Source organism: Aethalodelphis obliquidens, unplaced genomic scaffold, assembly GCF_003676395.1.
Source record: "Aethalodelphis obliquidens isolate GAN/ISIS:26980383/991018 unplaced genomic scaffold, ASM367639v1 scaffold4, whole genome shotgun sequence".
Classification (NCBI taxonomy): Eukaryota; Metazoa; Chordata; class Mammalia; order Artiodactyla; family Delphinidae; genus Aethalodelphis; species Aethalodelphis obliquidens.
Window position 1 is genome coordinate 38,632,246 of NW_020837948.1, and position 15,980 is coordinate 38,648,225.

A 15,980-nucleotide genomic window follows, 5' to 3' on the forward strand; every position below is an offset into this window, starting at 1 on the left:
TATAAAGCAGAAACTAACACACCATTGTAAAGCAATTATACTCCAATAAAGACGTTTTTAAAAAAAAGTTAAATTTAAATTAATTTAAATTATCTATCAATAATAAAAATGGTTACACAAATTACCTATCAAGATTTTTGATTGAAAATAAAATTCTAATGTATAAGGGGTTGTAATGATAACTTTATCTCCTATTTCATTCGGCAATTGTTAAATTATGGAATATGCAATAATATACGGAGAAATTCTGTTTTAACTTTCTAACTTTTGTTGATAATCGTTACATTTTTACTCATTTTATTTATACACCATGACAAATTAAACTTAAGATACTACACACTGAAGCACAGTCTTAGTGAGCTCAACTAGTATGCATGTCTGGCTACTTTGACTCATCACATGGGCACAGTAACATCCAAACTGGTCTGTACAATCCTGTTCACTAATGCTTGTTAACTGATCACAGGCTTGGATGTTGCATCGTCAATTCTTATAAGTTTCTAAAAGCATATTCACAATTTTTGTACTCATCTCTGTATGAATCATTAAGCCACCATTTGCAGAGCAGCACTAGTTCACAGGCTACCCTTTGAGTTGCAGTGACATAAAGATATAATTTAAAAAGTAATCATTAGAACAAAATCTCTGGAGAAATATAAAATAACCTAGAATTCTCTGACATAAATTGTACCAGTGTTTTCTTAGGTCAGTCTCCCAAGGCAATAGAAATAAAAACAAAAATAAACAAATGGGACCTAATCAAACTTACAAGCTTTTGCACAGCAAAGGGAACCATAAAAAAAAAAAGACAACCTATAGAATGGGAGAAAATATTTGCAAATGATGCAACTGACAAGTGTTTAATCTCCAAAATACACAAACAGTTCATACAACTCAACAACAACAAAAATACAAATAACCCAACTGAAAAATGGGCAGAAGACCTTAATAGACATTTCTCCAAAGAAGACATACAGATGGCCAGTAGGCACATGAGAAGATGCTCAACATCACTAATTATTAGAGAAATGCAAGTCAAAACTACAATAAGGTACTACCTCACACTGGTCAGAATGGCCATGATTAAAAAGACTACAAATAACAAATGCTGGAGAGGGTGTGGAGAAAAGGGAACCCTCCTATACTGCTGGTGGGAATGTAAGTTGGTACAGCCACTATGGAAAACAGTATGGAGGTTCCTCAGAAAATGAAAAATAGAACTACCATATGATCCAGCAATCCCACTCCTGGGCATATACTCAGACAAAACTATAATTAAAAAGATACATGCACCCCTACGTTCATAGCAGCACTATTCACGATAGCCAAGACGTGGAAACAACTTAAATGTCCATCTAAAGATGAATGGATAAAGAAGATGTGATACATATATACAATGGAATACTACTCAGCCATGAAAAAGAATGAAATAATGCCATTTGCAGCAACATGGCTGCAACTAGAGACTATCATACTAAGTGAAGAAAGTCAGGAAGAGAAAGACAAATACCATACGATTTCACTTATATGTAGAATCTAAAATATGACACAAATGAACCTATCTACAAAATAGAAACAGACTCACAGACATAGAGAACAGACTTGTTGCCACAGGGGAGGTGGGGAGGGAGAGGGATGGACCAGGAGTTTGTGGTTATTAGATGCAAACTATTACACTTAGAATAGATAAACAACAAGGTCCTACTGTATCTCACAGGGAACTATATCCAGTCTCCTGGGGTAAACCATAATGGAAAAGAATTTTTAAAAAGAATGTATATATGTGTATAACTGAGTCATTTTGCTGTACAGCAGAAATTAGCACAACATTGTAAATCAACTATACTTCAATAAAAATAAAATAAAATAACCTAGAGACAAAAATATGTTCCTCGGAATGAAAGGCTCAAAAAGAAGCAATACACTCAGAAAGTATTACATAAAATATGTTTCTGGGACTAGAAATACTTATATCAATAAGTGTAAATAGAGAAAAAGGCTTCCTTAAAATGAAAAAAATTCTCAGAGTGCATCACACGGTATGTATAAACATAGATGCAAGATGATAAAAATAAAAATATGAACAGTCACATAAGATAATTACAATGTTTAACAAGGTTGAAGTAGAAAAAAAAAGAGACCAAAAAGAAAAGGTAGTTCCTATTGCTAAAGAGTACCATCAGTGGTCAGTTCTAGAATTTAAAAATATCTATGCACCAAATTACATAGCATCAATATTCTTACACAAAAACATCAGGAAATTTAAAAAGAAATAAGAAAAAGAAGTATTTTTTCAGTATGTGACAGATCATATGAACAAAATTAAGAAATATGTAAATGCCCAAACGGTATACTCAGTAAGTTAAATCTGAAAACTAAGAATATACCTACTTTTCAGCTTCCCCAAGACCATTTGTAAAAATAGCCATATAGTAAGCCTCACAAAACTCTCCATAAATTTCAAAATAAAAATAATACAAACAATATCCTCTGAGCATAATTCAATTAAAGTAAAAATTAATAACACCCAACATAAACAAGCATGCAAGAAATGTTTTGAAGTCCCTCTTAATCAGTTAAGACAAAGGAAATATATAGACATACAAATATTTTATATACATTATATGTCTGTATATATATATATATATATATAAAAATAAATATACAAACATATATATGAAAGGATAACAGGAAACATCCAAGGATAAAGATTACAATGATTTGCAAATACTATCGGATTTCTTAGATAAACCAAGAAAAATCAATATTATTATTACTACACCTAGTACCACTACCACTAATAATAACAATAATAGATACTATTACAAATAACAATAATATACATTATAAAAAATAAAGAATTTAATAATGTGACATTTAAGATTTGCAAATACATAAAAATCAACAGAAAATATGATTAAAAACTGTCTAAAATGACTGCAAAACATAAATTCAGATAAAATAATAAAAGACATACCTTACTCTTGTATAGGGACACTCAAAGTCAGAAAATTGTCAATGTTTCATGAGTTAATCAATAAATGTAATTCAATACCCCCAAATATCAGACTCTATTATTTATATGTTAATCTTTATATCTGACTTTTTTTTTTTTTTTTTAACTAGAGGGTCAATTCAAAAGTAGTTCTGGAAAAATATACATACTAGAAGAGCGAAGAAAACCTGACAAGGCAATAGGGTCTAGCTTTACCAGATATTAAATATTATTCAGTCTGAATAAATAAATGTGGTATTCGTTCATGGAAGGACTGAAATTTCAAAGGAATAAAATAGAAATCCAGAGATAGTACTCTATACATCTGGGATTTTTTTTGGAAAGGTAACAGTACTGTTTTGTTTTTTTTTTAATTGTACACATGTCTATAAACCTAATAAATAGGTTTTCTCTATTTTTTTATACAGTAGGTTCTTATTAGTCATCAGTTTTATACACATCAGTGTATACATGTCAATCTCAATCTTCCAATTCATCACACACACACACACACACACCCGCGGCTTTCCCCGCTTGGTGTCCATACGTTTGTTCTCTACATCTGTGACTCAACTTCTGCCCTGCAAACCGGTTTATCTGTACCATTTTTCTAGGTTCCACATATATGTGTTAATATACGATATTTGTTTTTCTCTTTCTGACTTACTTCACTCTGGGTGACAGTCTCTAGATCCATCCACGTCTCAACAACTGACCCAATTTGCAGATCAATTTGTATATTATACAACCTGAGTGTGTGTGTGGTGGGGGAAGTGTTATATATGTTTGTAACTAAATGGAATAACTGGAAATCTCTGGAAAATGTCACATGGTTGTTGCTAATCAATAGGGCTGAGTGGCTGGAGGACAGGCAACTAACTTTCAGCTTTATAATTTTTTTTTGAGTTTTGAATTCTGTGACATTGCCTCTATTACCTGCTCAAACAAATAAAATTAAACAAAGCAAAACAAAAAGAATGAAGTATATTTCTAAGTGCAGGATTGGAACTATCTCCAAGATGTATGAATACACAACAGTACAAAACATTGTCTCTAATGCAAGTGTGCATCTATGTTTAAATTAAACATAGCTGTACATTTACTTGCTTGCATTTGTGTAAAACATTTTTAGAATGATATACTCAAACTGTCGCAAGGATTACCTCTAGTAGAGACTCTGGTATACTGAGGCCAGCTGTGGGAAGATGACTTGCTTTTAATTTTTTCATTTTGTTACTGTTTTAATTATTTCTTATGGACATATTACTTTTCAAAGGAAACAAAAATAAATATTCTCTAAAACTCCCTCAATTTTATCTCTTTCTTATATCTTTTTTTTTTCCTAACAAAGCTTTACCTATAATACTCCAATATACAGGTCTTTCTATCTCATTATCCCCTTTTTTTTTTTTTCATTCTAATATGTGCTTTATTCTTTTGGATGGAGATTTTGGTGCTAAAGTAGAACAATGACTCTGTAACTCTATAGCAAAGGCAAGGTTTACTTTTTTTACTTTTTTCTTTTTTTTGGCACAAAATTTTGTATTACTATTGATTGTCTAATTGGCAACATTCCTTCTAATGTAGTTGATATTACATAATAAGATATGTGTATTTTCATGTAGATTAAGACAAATTTAATTAAAAATAAAACATCTCCAGAACAAACTACAAAAAAAGAATATAGTAGGTAGTTAACTTTGTTCAAAAGCACCTTACGATCATTACAAAAAGAACATCAAAGTAAATCCAAAATAATTTAAAATTTTAACATGTATCACTTGGTGTGCTAAATTCACATTCACAATCAAATTAAGGTAGACAAAAGATCATTGGCCTTAACTATTTTGAAATCGGTGTGTTTATCACTTACTTCTCAAAGTCAAACAAAATAATAAATTATGTTACCAAAATAATTCAAATTTTGATGGGAAATACCACTGTTCCAGATGGAACCATATTTCTCATAAAGTAAGGATAAGCTGTATGCCTGGGTGGTACATGTATACATACAAGTAAGTTAATCAGATTCAAGCAGGCAGGAAATCATTTCTATGGCTTGTTTTAATATATTTGGCAAAATTACACTCTCTTTATGTTGTGATTTACTGTCATAAATGGGGTTAATATGATTGCATACTTCAGTGTCATCACAGTATAAATTAAAAACCAGCCCTATCAGGTTGCTCGACCGTCCAAACACAAGTAAAAGCATCATGGTTGCACTGACCTTCTGACTTCATCTATTTTAATGAAATAATTGTTACTATTTTACAATATTCCTAAATTATTTAGTAATAGTTTTAAATGGCAATTGTTTCATTCCTATATAGTTATATTTCTTTGCCAAGGTACTTTTCCCACTTTTAACTTCTTAAAATGATATTCTAAAGAACTTCAGTGCTTAGCATGTGAAAAAAAAGGGCCTCTCTCATCTCAAATGAGTTTTTATGCTTATCTTTTTTGAAAAGGAGAATGGCCTATTTACTGGCTGTAATATTCACAAACCAGGCATAACTGCTAGTTGAAATATTTACTTTCTGATCCAGGACCAGTTTGCTAGTGATAAATCTTGCTATGGTTGGCAAAATAAACTTTGTTTTAAAGTTAAATGCAATGGTTTATCATGCCATTTTAAAATTCCTCCAGGTTAAAAAAACTGTAAGTTCTAATACTTTTCAGCAGACTAGGAGTTTGGAAATCTACTTCTCCTATTCGTCTAAAAGATAGAACAATATAAAATATGCAACTACAGAAAACAGTAAATAATAAAAGAACAAAGAAATGCATAGAGAAATAAAGTGTTCACAGCTAGTATACATTACTGTGGAGGAGCCATATCCACAAAAGAAAACTCCATTGGATGCTGCACTTCTTTCTTTTTTTTTAATATCTTTATTAGTATAATTGCTTTACAATGGTGTGTTAGTTTCTGCTTTACAACAAAGTGAATCAATTTTATATATATACATATGTTCCCATATCTCTTCCCTCTTGCATCTCCCTCCCTCCCACCCTCCCTATCCCACCCCTCCAGGCGGTCACAAAGCACCGAGCTGATCTCCCTGTGCTATGCGGCTGCTTCCCACTAGCTATCTACCTTACTATGTATATGTCCATGCCTCTCTCTCGCTTTGTCACAGCTTCCCTTAACCCTCCCCATATCCTCAAGTCCACTCTCTAGTAGGTCTGTGTCTTTATTCCTGTCTTACCCCTAGGTTCTTCATGACATTTTTTTTTCTTAAATTCCATATATATGTGTTAGCATACGGTATTTGTCTATCTCTTTCTGACTTACTTCACTCTGTATGACAGACTCTAGGTCTATCCACCTCATTACAAATAGCTCAATTTCGTTTCTTTTTATGGCTGAGTAATATTCCATTGTATATATGTGCCACATCTTTTTTACCCATTCATCCGATGATGGACACTTAGGTTGTTTCCATCTCCTGGCTATTGTAAATAGAGCTGCAATGAACATTTTGGTACATGACTCTTTTTGAATTATGGTTTTCTCAGGGTATATGCCCAGTAGTGGGATTGCTGGATCATATGGTAGTTCTATTTTTAGTTTTTTAAGGAACCTCCATACTGTTCTCCACAGTGGCTGTATCAATTTACATTTCCACCAACAGTGCAAGAGGGTTCCCTTTTCTCCACACCCTCTCCAGCATTTATTGTTTGTAGCCTTTTTGATGATGGCCATTCTGACTGGTGTGAGATGATATCTCATTGTAGTTTTGATTTGCATTTCTCTAATGATTAGTGATGTTGAGCATTCTTTCATGTGTTTGTTGGCACTCTGTATATCTTCTTTGGAGAAATGTCTATTTAGGTCTTCTGCCCATTTTTGGATTGGGTTGTTTGTTTTTTTGTTATTGAGCTGCACTGAGCTACTTATAAATTTTGGAGATTAATCCTTTGTCAGCTGCTTCATTTGCAAATATTTTCTCCCATTCTGAGGGTCGTCTTTTGGTCTTGTTTACAGTTTCCTTTGCTGTGCAAAAGCTTTGAAGTTTCATTAGGTCCCATTTGTTTATTTTTGTTTTTATTTCCATTTCTCTAGGAGGTGGGTCAAAAAGGATCTTGCTGTGATTTATGTCATACATGATGCTGCACTTCTTACACATCAACTTTCCAAAATGGGAAAACCAATCAAGCCCCTAATCAGGATGAACAATTATTTTACTGTTATTATAGGCAATATAATTTAAAATATATTCAAAGTGATCTGAAAATCACTGCTATGTGTTGCTTACAGACATGTGTGCAAACTTTCCACAGTCAAATTGTCTCACAGACTCTTTATACCCTATAGTCTCCTCCTTCCTCATCCCTTTCTGCACTCCCGTATTCAGCATACAGTTGTCCCAAAGTCTCCTTGATGTGAAGGCTCTTCTCAGATACCCTCACAGCTAACTCTCACTTCAATATGTGCTCAAATGTCACCTCATCTGGTAGGCCTTTCATAATCCACCTATTAGCTGCACTTTCTTCTCTCACTCTATTATGCTTTAGTTTTCTTCTTAATATTTGTCATAACATCCTAGATAGATTAGGTAGGTAGGTAGGTAGGTAGGTAGGTAGATAGGTAGATAGGTAGATAGGTAGGTAGATAGGTAGATAGATAGATAGATAAGATAGATTTTTGTCTCCTTACCCCTCCCTCCCAGCATACAGTTCCATGAGACCATGGATGCTTTTTTTCCACTCTGGTATTTTTAATACCTAAACAGTACCTGACAAATAAAAGATGATTCAAACACTGTCTGAATTTAATGAACAGGATACTGAGTAGAATTTGTCCAACAAATTATTGGAAAATAGTTGAAGACAAGATATTTAAACCCCAAACAACTAAACTTATTTTTTCTTTCCTTTTTTTTAATTGAAGTGTATTTGACTTACAGTATTATAATAGTTTCAGGTGTACAACACAGTGATTCAATATCTTTATAGATAATGCACCAGTTATTAGAATATTATTGACTATATTCCCTGTGCTGTACATTATATCCCCATGACTTACTTATTTTATAGCTGATAGTTTGTACTTCTTAATCTCCTTCATCTACTTCACCAACCCTCTATCCACCTCCCCTCTGGCAACCACTAGTTTGTTCTCTTTATCTGTGAGTCTGTTTCTGTTTTGTTACATTTGCTCATTTGTTTTATTTTTTAGATTCCACATGTAAGTGAAAACATACAGTTTTTGTGTTTCTCTGTTTGAAAGCTAAGTTTAACTTAGCATAAAACCCTCTAGGTCCATCCATGTTGTTGCAAGTTGCAAGGTTTCATTCTTTTTTATGGCTGAGTAATATTTCATCCTGCATATATACCACATCTTCTTTATCCATTTATCTGTCAATGGACACTTAGTTTGCTTCTACATCTTCACTATCTTAAATAATGCTGCAGTGAACACTGGGGTGCATATATCTTTTGAAATTAGTGTTTCAGTTTTCTTTGGATAATTATCCAGGAGTGAAATTGCTAGATCATATGGTAGTCTTCTTTTTAATTCTTATGAGGAAACTCCATACTCTTTTCCATAATGGCTGCACTAATTTACATTTCCACCAACAGTGCACATGAGTTCCCTTTGCTCCACATTCTTGCCAACATTTGTTATTTATTGTCTTTTTGATGGCAGCCATTCAGACAGGTGTGAGGTAATATTTCATTGTGGTTTTGATTTGCATTTCCCTGATTATGAGTGATGTTGAGCATCTTTCCATGTGCCTGTTGGCCACCTGTATGTCCTCTTTGGAAAAACGTCTATTCGTATCCTCTGGCTATTTTTGAATTGAATTGTTTGTATTTTGGATATTAATCCCTTATCAGACATATCATTTGCAAATACATTCTCCCATTCAGTAGGCTGCCTTTTTGTTTTATCAATGGTTTCCCTCACTGTGCAAAACTTTTTTTTAGTTTGATGTAGTCCCATTTGCTTATTTTTGCTTTTGTTTCCCTTGACTATGGAGACAGATACAAAAATACTGCTAATACTGATGTCAAAGAGCATACTGCCTATGTTTTCTTCTAGGAGTTTTATAATTTCAGGTCTTACATTTAAGTCTTTAATCCATTTGAGTTTATTTTTGTATATGGTGTGAGAAAAGTCTAGTCTTTTACAGGTAGCTGTCTGTTTTTCCCCACCGCTACTTATTGAAGAGACTGTCTTTCTTTCATTATATATTCTTGCCTGTTTGTTGTTGATTAATTGACCATATGGGCATGTGTTTTTTTTCTGCACTCACTATTCTGTTCCATTCTATGTGTCTGTTTTTGTGTCAATACCACACTGTTTTGTTTACTTACTTTTTCATTGAGAGTTTAAGGTCTTATCCCAGAAGTGTAACTCATAATGGGAACTTGGACAGGCAGGGAGTGGTAGGTTTATGATTTTTGATTGAGACAATATGCCAATTAAATAAGTAGATCTTTCTCTATTCCCTTTTTGATGACTGATGACCTAGTTTGACATAAATCATTATAAGAAAACTTTCATAGAATTGATGCAATGATCAGTTTCTGTATTCTGTATTAGAACAATATCAACAATAGAGAGTAAAAGCATATAAGACTTTTAGATCCTGGGAACCTGCCAACCATATAAGGAAGGCAATAGAATCCAATGTGATATAGTGGTTAAGAGAGGAACCTGGAGTCTCTGCTCCTTTCAAAATTTAGGTCTGCCACTTAGTAGTTATAGAATCTTAGGACCAACTTAATTAACTTCTCTAAACTACTTTCCTCATCTATAACCAGAGTACTTCATAGAGTTATAGCAAGGATTCAATTTTTAAAAAAAAATCAACATAAGGCACTTACCACTGCTTAGCACACAGCAAGGGTTAAATGTGAGTTATGATGTTTGTTTCTTAAGGTCAGGGAATGTGTCCTTTTTTCAGCAAATAATTAATGAATGACATACAGGTCTTACTCACTGAATATTTCACAGGTGCCTGCTTATCACATAACTTTTCACAGACACTAAACACATAGAGAAAAAAAATGTACATTTTTTTTTTATTCATAGACTGAGAGCTCCCAAAGATGAAAGATGAGGGGTCTACCACTTTATTGCTCTATTCTTAGCATCTGACACAATGTCTGGCACATGGTAGATACTCAATAAATATTGTTGGATCAATGAATGAATGCTGAGCCCTTAAACTTAACTACTAATATTTTCACAATTAAATCTTCTGTTAACTACATTCTTCTTTCTTAACTCCCCTTTTCTTTTAGATGAGTTCCAACTCATGTAGAGCTGTGTTTCAGCCAAGAAAAGTATATGTTTCTCCCTCAAGAGAATAGTAGTTTGGCTCCTATGTCCTAAAAGCCACTAAAACAGTTTGGATTTTTCTTGCCCTTTAGAATGCCATTTACAATTCCTAAGTTTCTACCTGACAACTATGTCCTTCTCCAACAACTTAATTCTCCACAAAAGTATGACAAAACATAGTTGGCCTTTTTTTGGACGGGGCATTTTTTTAGCATTTTTTTATCCCTCTAATTTTGTGTTTCCCATAAGCATCCATTACTATCAGAATATGGCACAAGTCAATATAATTGGGTACGTATCATTATGAGTCATCTAGGAATTGTAACTTCTCATAAAGTGCACCCTCTTATATAGTAACTAGAACAACATGGAGTTTACTATCACTGGCCTTAAGAACAGAGCTTCTATCCTCTTAGACTTTGTATCTCTAGGAAATGATTTAGTCCCTAACATATATCTGGAGTTCGGTAAGTGATTGTTGGCTGTTGAATCACTACTTCAAAATGCCAGACAAATATAAAATAAGAAGGAAATTTTATGATTAGAATAAATCTGAAAAGGATATACTTTTGAATGACAATGTTAGAAAGAATAGGAAGAATGAAATGTATATAAAAGAGTATCCTTGATTTCTCAATGAAGTGAGATGAACAATCTTAAAAACTTTTCTTTTTAATTTCTAGGAAATAGGAGTTATTAATAGTTTTGTACTCTAATCTAAATCATAAGAAGAATCGATTTTGAGGTTCAAGACGAAGTTGATAACTCAAGACTAAACTTTGTTGCCCAAAACAATTTAAAAATATTGTAGTTCATTCACCTGTGACAAGAACTGGAAAAAGATGTATTGAAATGTTAATGTTCTTCTACTTCTCTTTTTGCTCTTTCCTGCCTTCACCTTCTTTCATCCCTCAAGAAAATGTACCTTTACCAGACCATTCTCCCAAAGTTCATATAGGGAGTTAAAGAATGAGTAGAAAGAGTCCTCTCTCATGTCTTGCTTCCAAGATGACCAAGAAAAGAAGGAACAATGGTCGTGCCCAAAGGGCCATGGCCATGTGCAGCCCATTCGCCGCACCAACTGTGCCTAATGCATGCCCAAGGACAAGGCCATTAAGAAGTTTGTCATTTGGAACATAGTAGAGGCCGCAGCTTTCAGGGACATTTCTGAAGCGAGTGTTTTCAATGCCTATCTGTTTCCCAAGCTGTATGTGAAACTACATTACTGTGTGAGTTGTGCCATTCACAACAAGGTAGTCAGGAATTGTTCTCAGGAAGCCGGGAAGAACCAAGCACCTTCGCCCCAATTTAGATCTATGCGTGCTGCCCCACAAAGTCCACCAAAGCCCATGTAAGGAGATAAGTCCTTAAAGACTGGAGAAACGCTGTTCTCTGAAAAGACAATAAAATGGAAATAATACTTAAAAAAAATAAAGAATGAGTAGAAAGAAACATGACTAAAGAGGCAGGAAAAAAAATCAAGACATAAGAATCTTCATGAGTTAAAGTTCAGGCAATGTTTTTGGAGAGGAAGGGTGAAAGATTCTAAAAATAAGAGGCTTATCAGATCCCGTAGGCTGTAAACAAACAAGAGGAGGAAAAAAGGAAGACTTTTGGAAGTATTTTTATGAGATAAACTTGATTAAAATTTAGAGTTATTTGAGAGATACAAGTTAAATTGTTATCACATAGCAATTACCTTTTTTACATACTAGTATTTCTGTTTTGTTTTAATGATGCTAAAACTGGGCCAGGTGGGTCCCTAAGGTGACAATTAGGAGAGTGCTTAATGGATTGGAAACATGAGTTACTAGAGAAAAAGGATTCTAACATTAGTTAATAATCAATTATTACATGTACTATTCTATTTATAAAGGCTTTTTTTTTGTATTTAATGTTCACAGCCATACTGTGATTATATGTAAGTAAACCAAGATTCAGAAAGACTAATTAGCCCACACTAACAAGTAATGGATGTAAGATTCACACCCAGATATCTTATTCTGAAATTTATGAGCTACATCCTGCAACCTCTGTATAAGCCACAGGAATTGGTATGCCAATAAAACAATTAACGTACCAGTGTTTAGCAAAGTATTTCAGAAAATGCCTGTTTTGAGATAACTCTTTTCACAAATTGAATATCTGTTTGATACCACTCCCACTGTGCTAGCTCATGATGCAATTTACTATATTGTAATGTTACAGAAATAGTTTGTTTTGATTTATCTCCATACACCTGTGATTGATACAGAAAGAAGTTGCTGTATTTGAAATTTCAGCTGGCTAGTAGAAAATGAACGGGCAAGCAGCTCTTTTCTTCATCTTGCCTCTTAGCTAGTCTAATTAAATTTGTCTAGCCTGAAAATCTCCAGTAGTAAATGCTTTTGTTACTCTGAAACACTATAAACATTTTCACTGAAATGTTATTCAATTCATCATAATAGTGTCTTTGGGAGGTATCCCCCAAAATATAAATAAATTTTAAAATGTATTCTCAGCTCACAGATCACTGGATACATTATGGGTTCGTATGATTTGTCTGTCTCTGCTATTTTCTGACATAATCATATCAATTTATACCATACAGACCATTAAAACACAATAAGAAAAGGTCATGAGGTGAATTCTGTTTTGTGAACCTTTTATATGTAATAAGTCAATTTTGTTATCAAATGTGCAGATGATTAAGGAAACAAGACTATATGATGAAGAAAATTCAATATAAATGCAAAATGCTGATCTTGTATGCAGCTGATCAGATCTTGAAAAGGTAAACATTTATAGTTGTAAATTAATATTAAAATAACCTAGCATAATATAGCTGTATATCTTGATTTGAGGGCACATAAGGAGAAAACTGGTTAAACCTAGAGGTAGTTAAACTCTGATGCAGTACTGGAAATATTTTTAAATAAAAATAATTTTTCTGTCTGAAATTGTTTCAACATGGTCTAAACCCACAAATATGTGTTCTGCCCCCACTGCGTGATATGATATATGATATGATATGATATGATATATGATATGATATACAGGCACAAGAAAAGGCAAAAGGCATAGACCCTGCCCACACAGAACTGCAATTTAATTGGTAGACTACATAAAATAATTAATAAAACCAAGGTGTAAAAACAAGGCAAATAAATATACATAAGAACTGAAAGGCAGGGATAATTACTGCTGGGGGAAGAGGGGAGGGTCTGACAGAATTTAAAATGGAAGTTGTGTATGATGAATGTATAAAATGAGGAAAGATGGAATCTGTGTAAGGTAAAGATCATGTAAAACAGAATTAGGAAAATACAGGACATAAGATAGTAACATGCCAGATACTGCTTGGAGTAGAGCATTTCTATATAAGAATATTTAGAGAGAAATTTTAACAAGTACTTTAGGACCAAGCTGTAAAGATCTTTGAATGCCAGGTTAAGAAGCATTATTTTTTCCTGTAGTCAATGGGAAATTATATGGCCAAAGTGATGTCTTGCAAAGATTAATTTGATAAGACTTGGCATTGTACTGGGAAGTATAGGTGGGTAGGAAAGTTAAAAGGACAAAGAATAAGAAAGAAAAATACTATATAGGAAATTGTGGTAGATACTGTAGTTTGGCTATCTTAGCATGGATCCCAATTTCCTTTTTATTAGCATTCCTTACTTATAAAGTATGGTGAGCTAAAAGATACATCTTTCAAGACTCCTTTTCACGTAGAAGAAATAATGTGACAATACTGGCCAATGAGACAAGACTTCTCTTAGGCTATCTGGAAAATCCTTTGCCCTCCTGATATAATTGTCACTCTGTTTTCTTTATTATACCTCTTTTACTTTCCCGTTAGGAATGGAGACATAATGCCAGCTATGTTGTGACCTTATGTGAAAAAGGCCAAGAGAATGATAGAAACTTTATCATGGAGATATTAATACATAGACGCATAAAATTAACAAAATCAGCAATCATGTTACCTCTAGACTTCTTATTATGTGATTTAAAAAAATTAACTTCTATTTGGTTACACCACTGTAAAGTTGTAGTCAAACAAGCTGACACAGAAGCTATTAGAAATAATCCAGATGGGTCATGAAGAGCATCCAAAACCAAGTTATAGTGAAGGATAGGAAAATACCAGTGGGTTTTCCCATGGCTGATTAGATTATAGGAAGTTTTAATGAGAGGGAGTCCAAAATTAATACAAAACCCCCTTACCTAGATTACAAGAATAAAAATACTTTTAATAGAAACTGTATTTTCCTATCCTAAGGAAAGGCAGTAAAGTAGAACAACTTTTCAGGGTCATTACAAGTCTATGATTTTATGATGAGACACATCTATTAAATTTCTGACAGTAATTATACTGAATATTATGAAAGAAAGTTTAAGAAGCTATATTTCCTGTCCCTGAAGGACTTCAAAAGGACAGTATGAACACTAACACATTCACTGGACATATCATTACTTCCCAGTAATTAACTCTTTCTATTCTAATTCTTTGCATTTCCTCTGCCTCTACCAGAATCCAAGCCACTGTTACTCTCACCTGAGCAGCTTCAAAAGCTGCTGACTGATCTTCCAACACCCACTTGGACTGCCTTCCATGCAATCTGTTCTGCACAAGCAGTCAATGTCATTATTTTGAAAAGCAAATCTAATTACATTACTCTGTTGCTTAAAACACTTCAAAGGCTTCCCCCTGCCCTCAAGGGACTAACTCTTTAAAATGAATCTTAAAACACCTTAAGATAAGTTAAAGTGCACAGTAACTCTTAGGTTTTTGAGTTCCTATGTAACATCTCTTTGGCAGCATTTATCCCCCCATAAGAGCAAACACACTAAAGAGAACAATTGAAATTACTTGTTCTTATGAATATCCATATACATGAATTCACAGTTAGTCACTAAAGCATAATCTCTGCTGTGCTAGAGTTTGAAAGTTCTTATCAGTCTGGATTCTTATTTGTCTTAGTAAATAATGGATAGCTATTGCAATGATATAACACAGAAAAACAAGAGCAAGAAAATAGGTGAACGAGTGTTACATGTAAATAATAAGTAAAAAGTTATTCACTAAAAAAATATTCAGATGCTTATCTTGATATTAAAACTATTTTCAGATTATGGAAAAAGGAAGAACACTCCTCAATTAATTCTACAGAGCTAGCATAATCTTAATGCCAAAACCTGACAGTGATGCTCCAAAATGAAAACTATAAACCAATTTCAACCATGAAAATAATTCTAAAACTTCTAAATCAAATATTAGCAAATGAAAACCAGAAGTGAATTTGAAGAGTAATACATTGTGACCAAGTGGAACTTATCCCAACAATGCAAGCAGAGTTCAATACGAGAAAATTTTCAATACAATTAGAAAATAAGTCAACCTCTTAAAGAAAACATGATTATATCAATAGATGAAAAAATGATAGAACTCAGTACCTATTTATTTAAAAATCTAAGAAAAATTAGAACAGAAGTAAACTCCCTATACACAAAAGACTATTTACCTCAAATCAATAATAAATATAATAAATTGTGAAATACTGGACCCACTGCCATTACAATCAAGAACAAGATAGGAATGCCATTATCAGCTCTATTATTGAATTTTAAGGATCTGACCAATGTAATAGAAGGACGTGAACATATAAATATTTAACAGAGGAGGCAAAATTACCTTTATATGCA

General features: G+C 33.2%; 1 pseudogene; it reads left to right on the forward strand.

The window, feature by feature from the left end:
* The first annotated feature begins 11,300 nt into the window (after positions 1-11,300).
* LOC113613739 (40S ribosomal protein S26-like) lies at positions 11,301-11,647 on the forward strand (annotated as a pseudogene).
* The last annotated feature ends 4,333 nt before the right edge of the window (positions 11,648-15,980 follow it).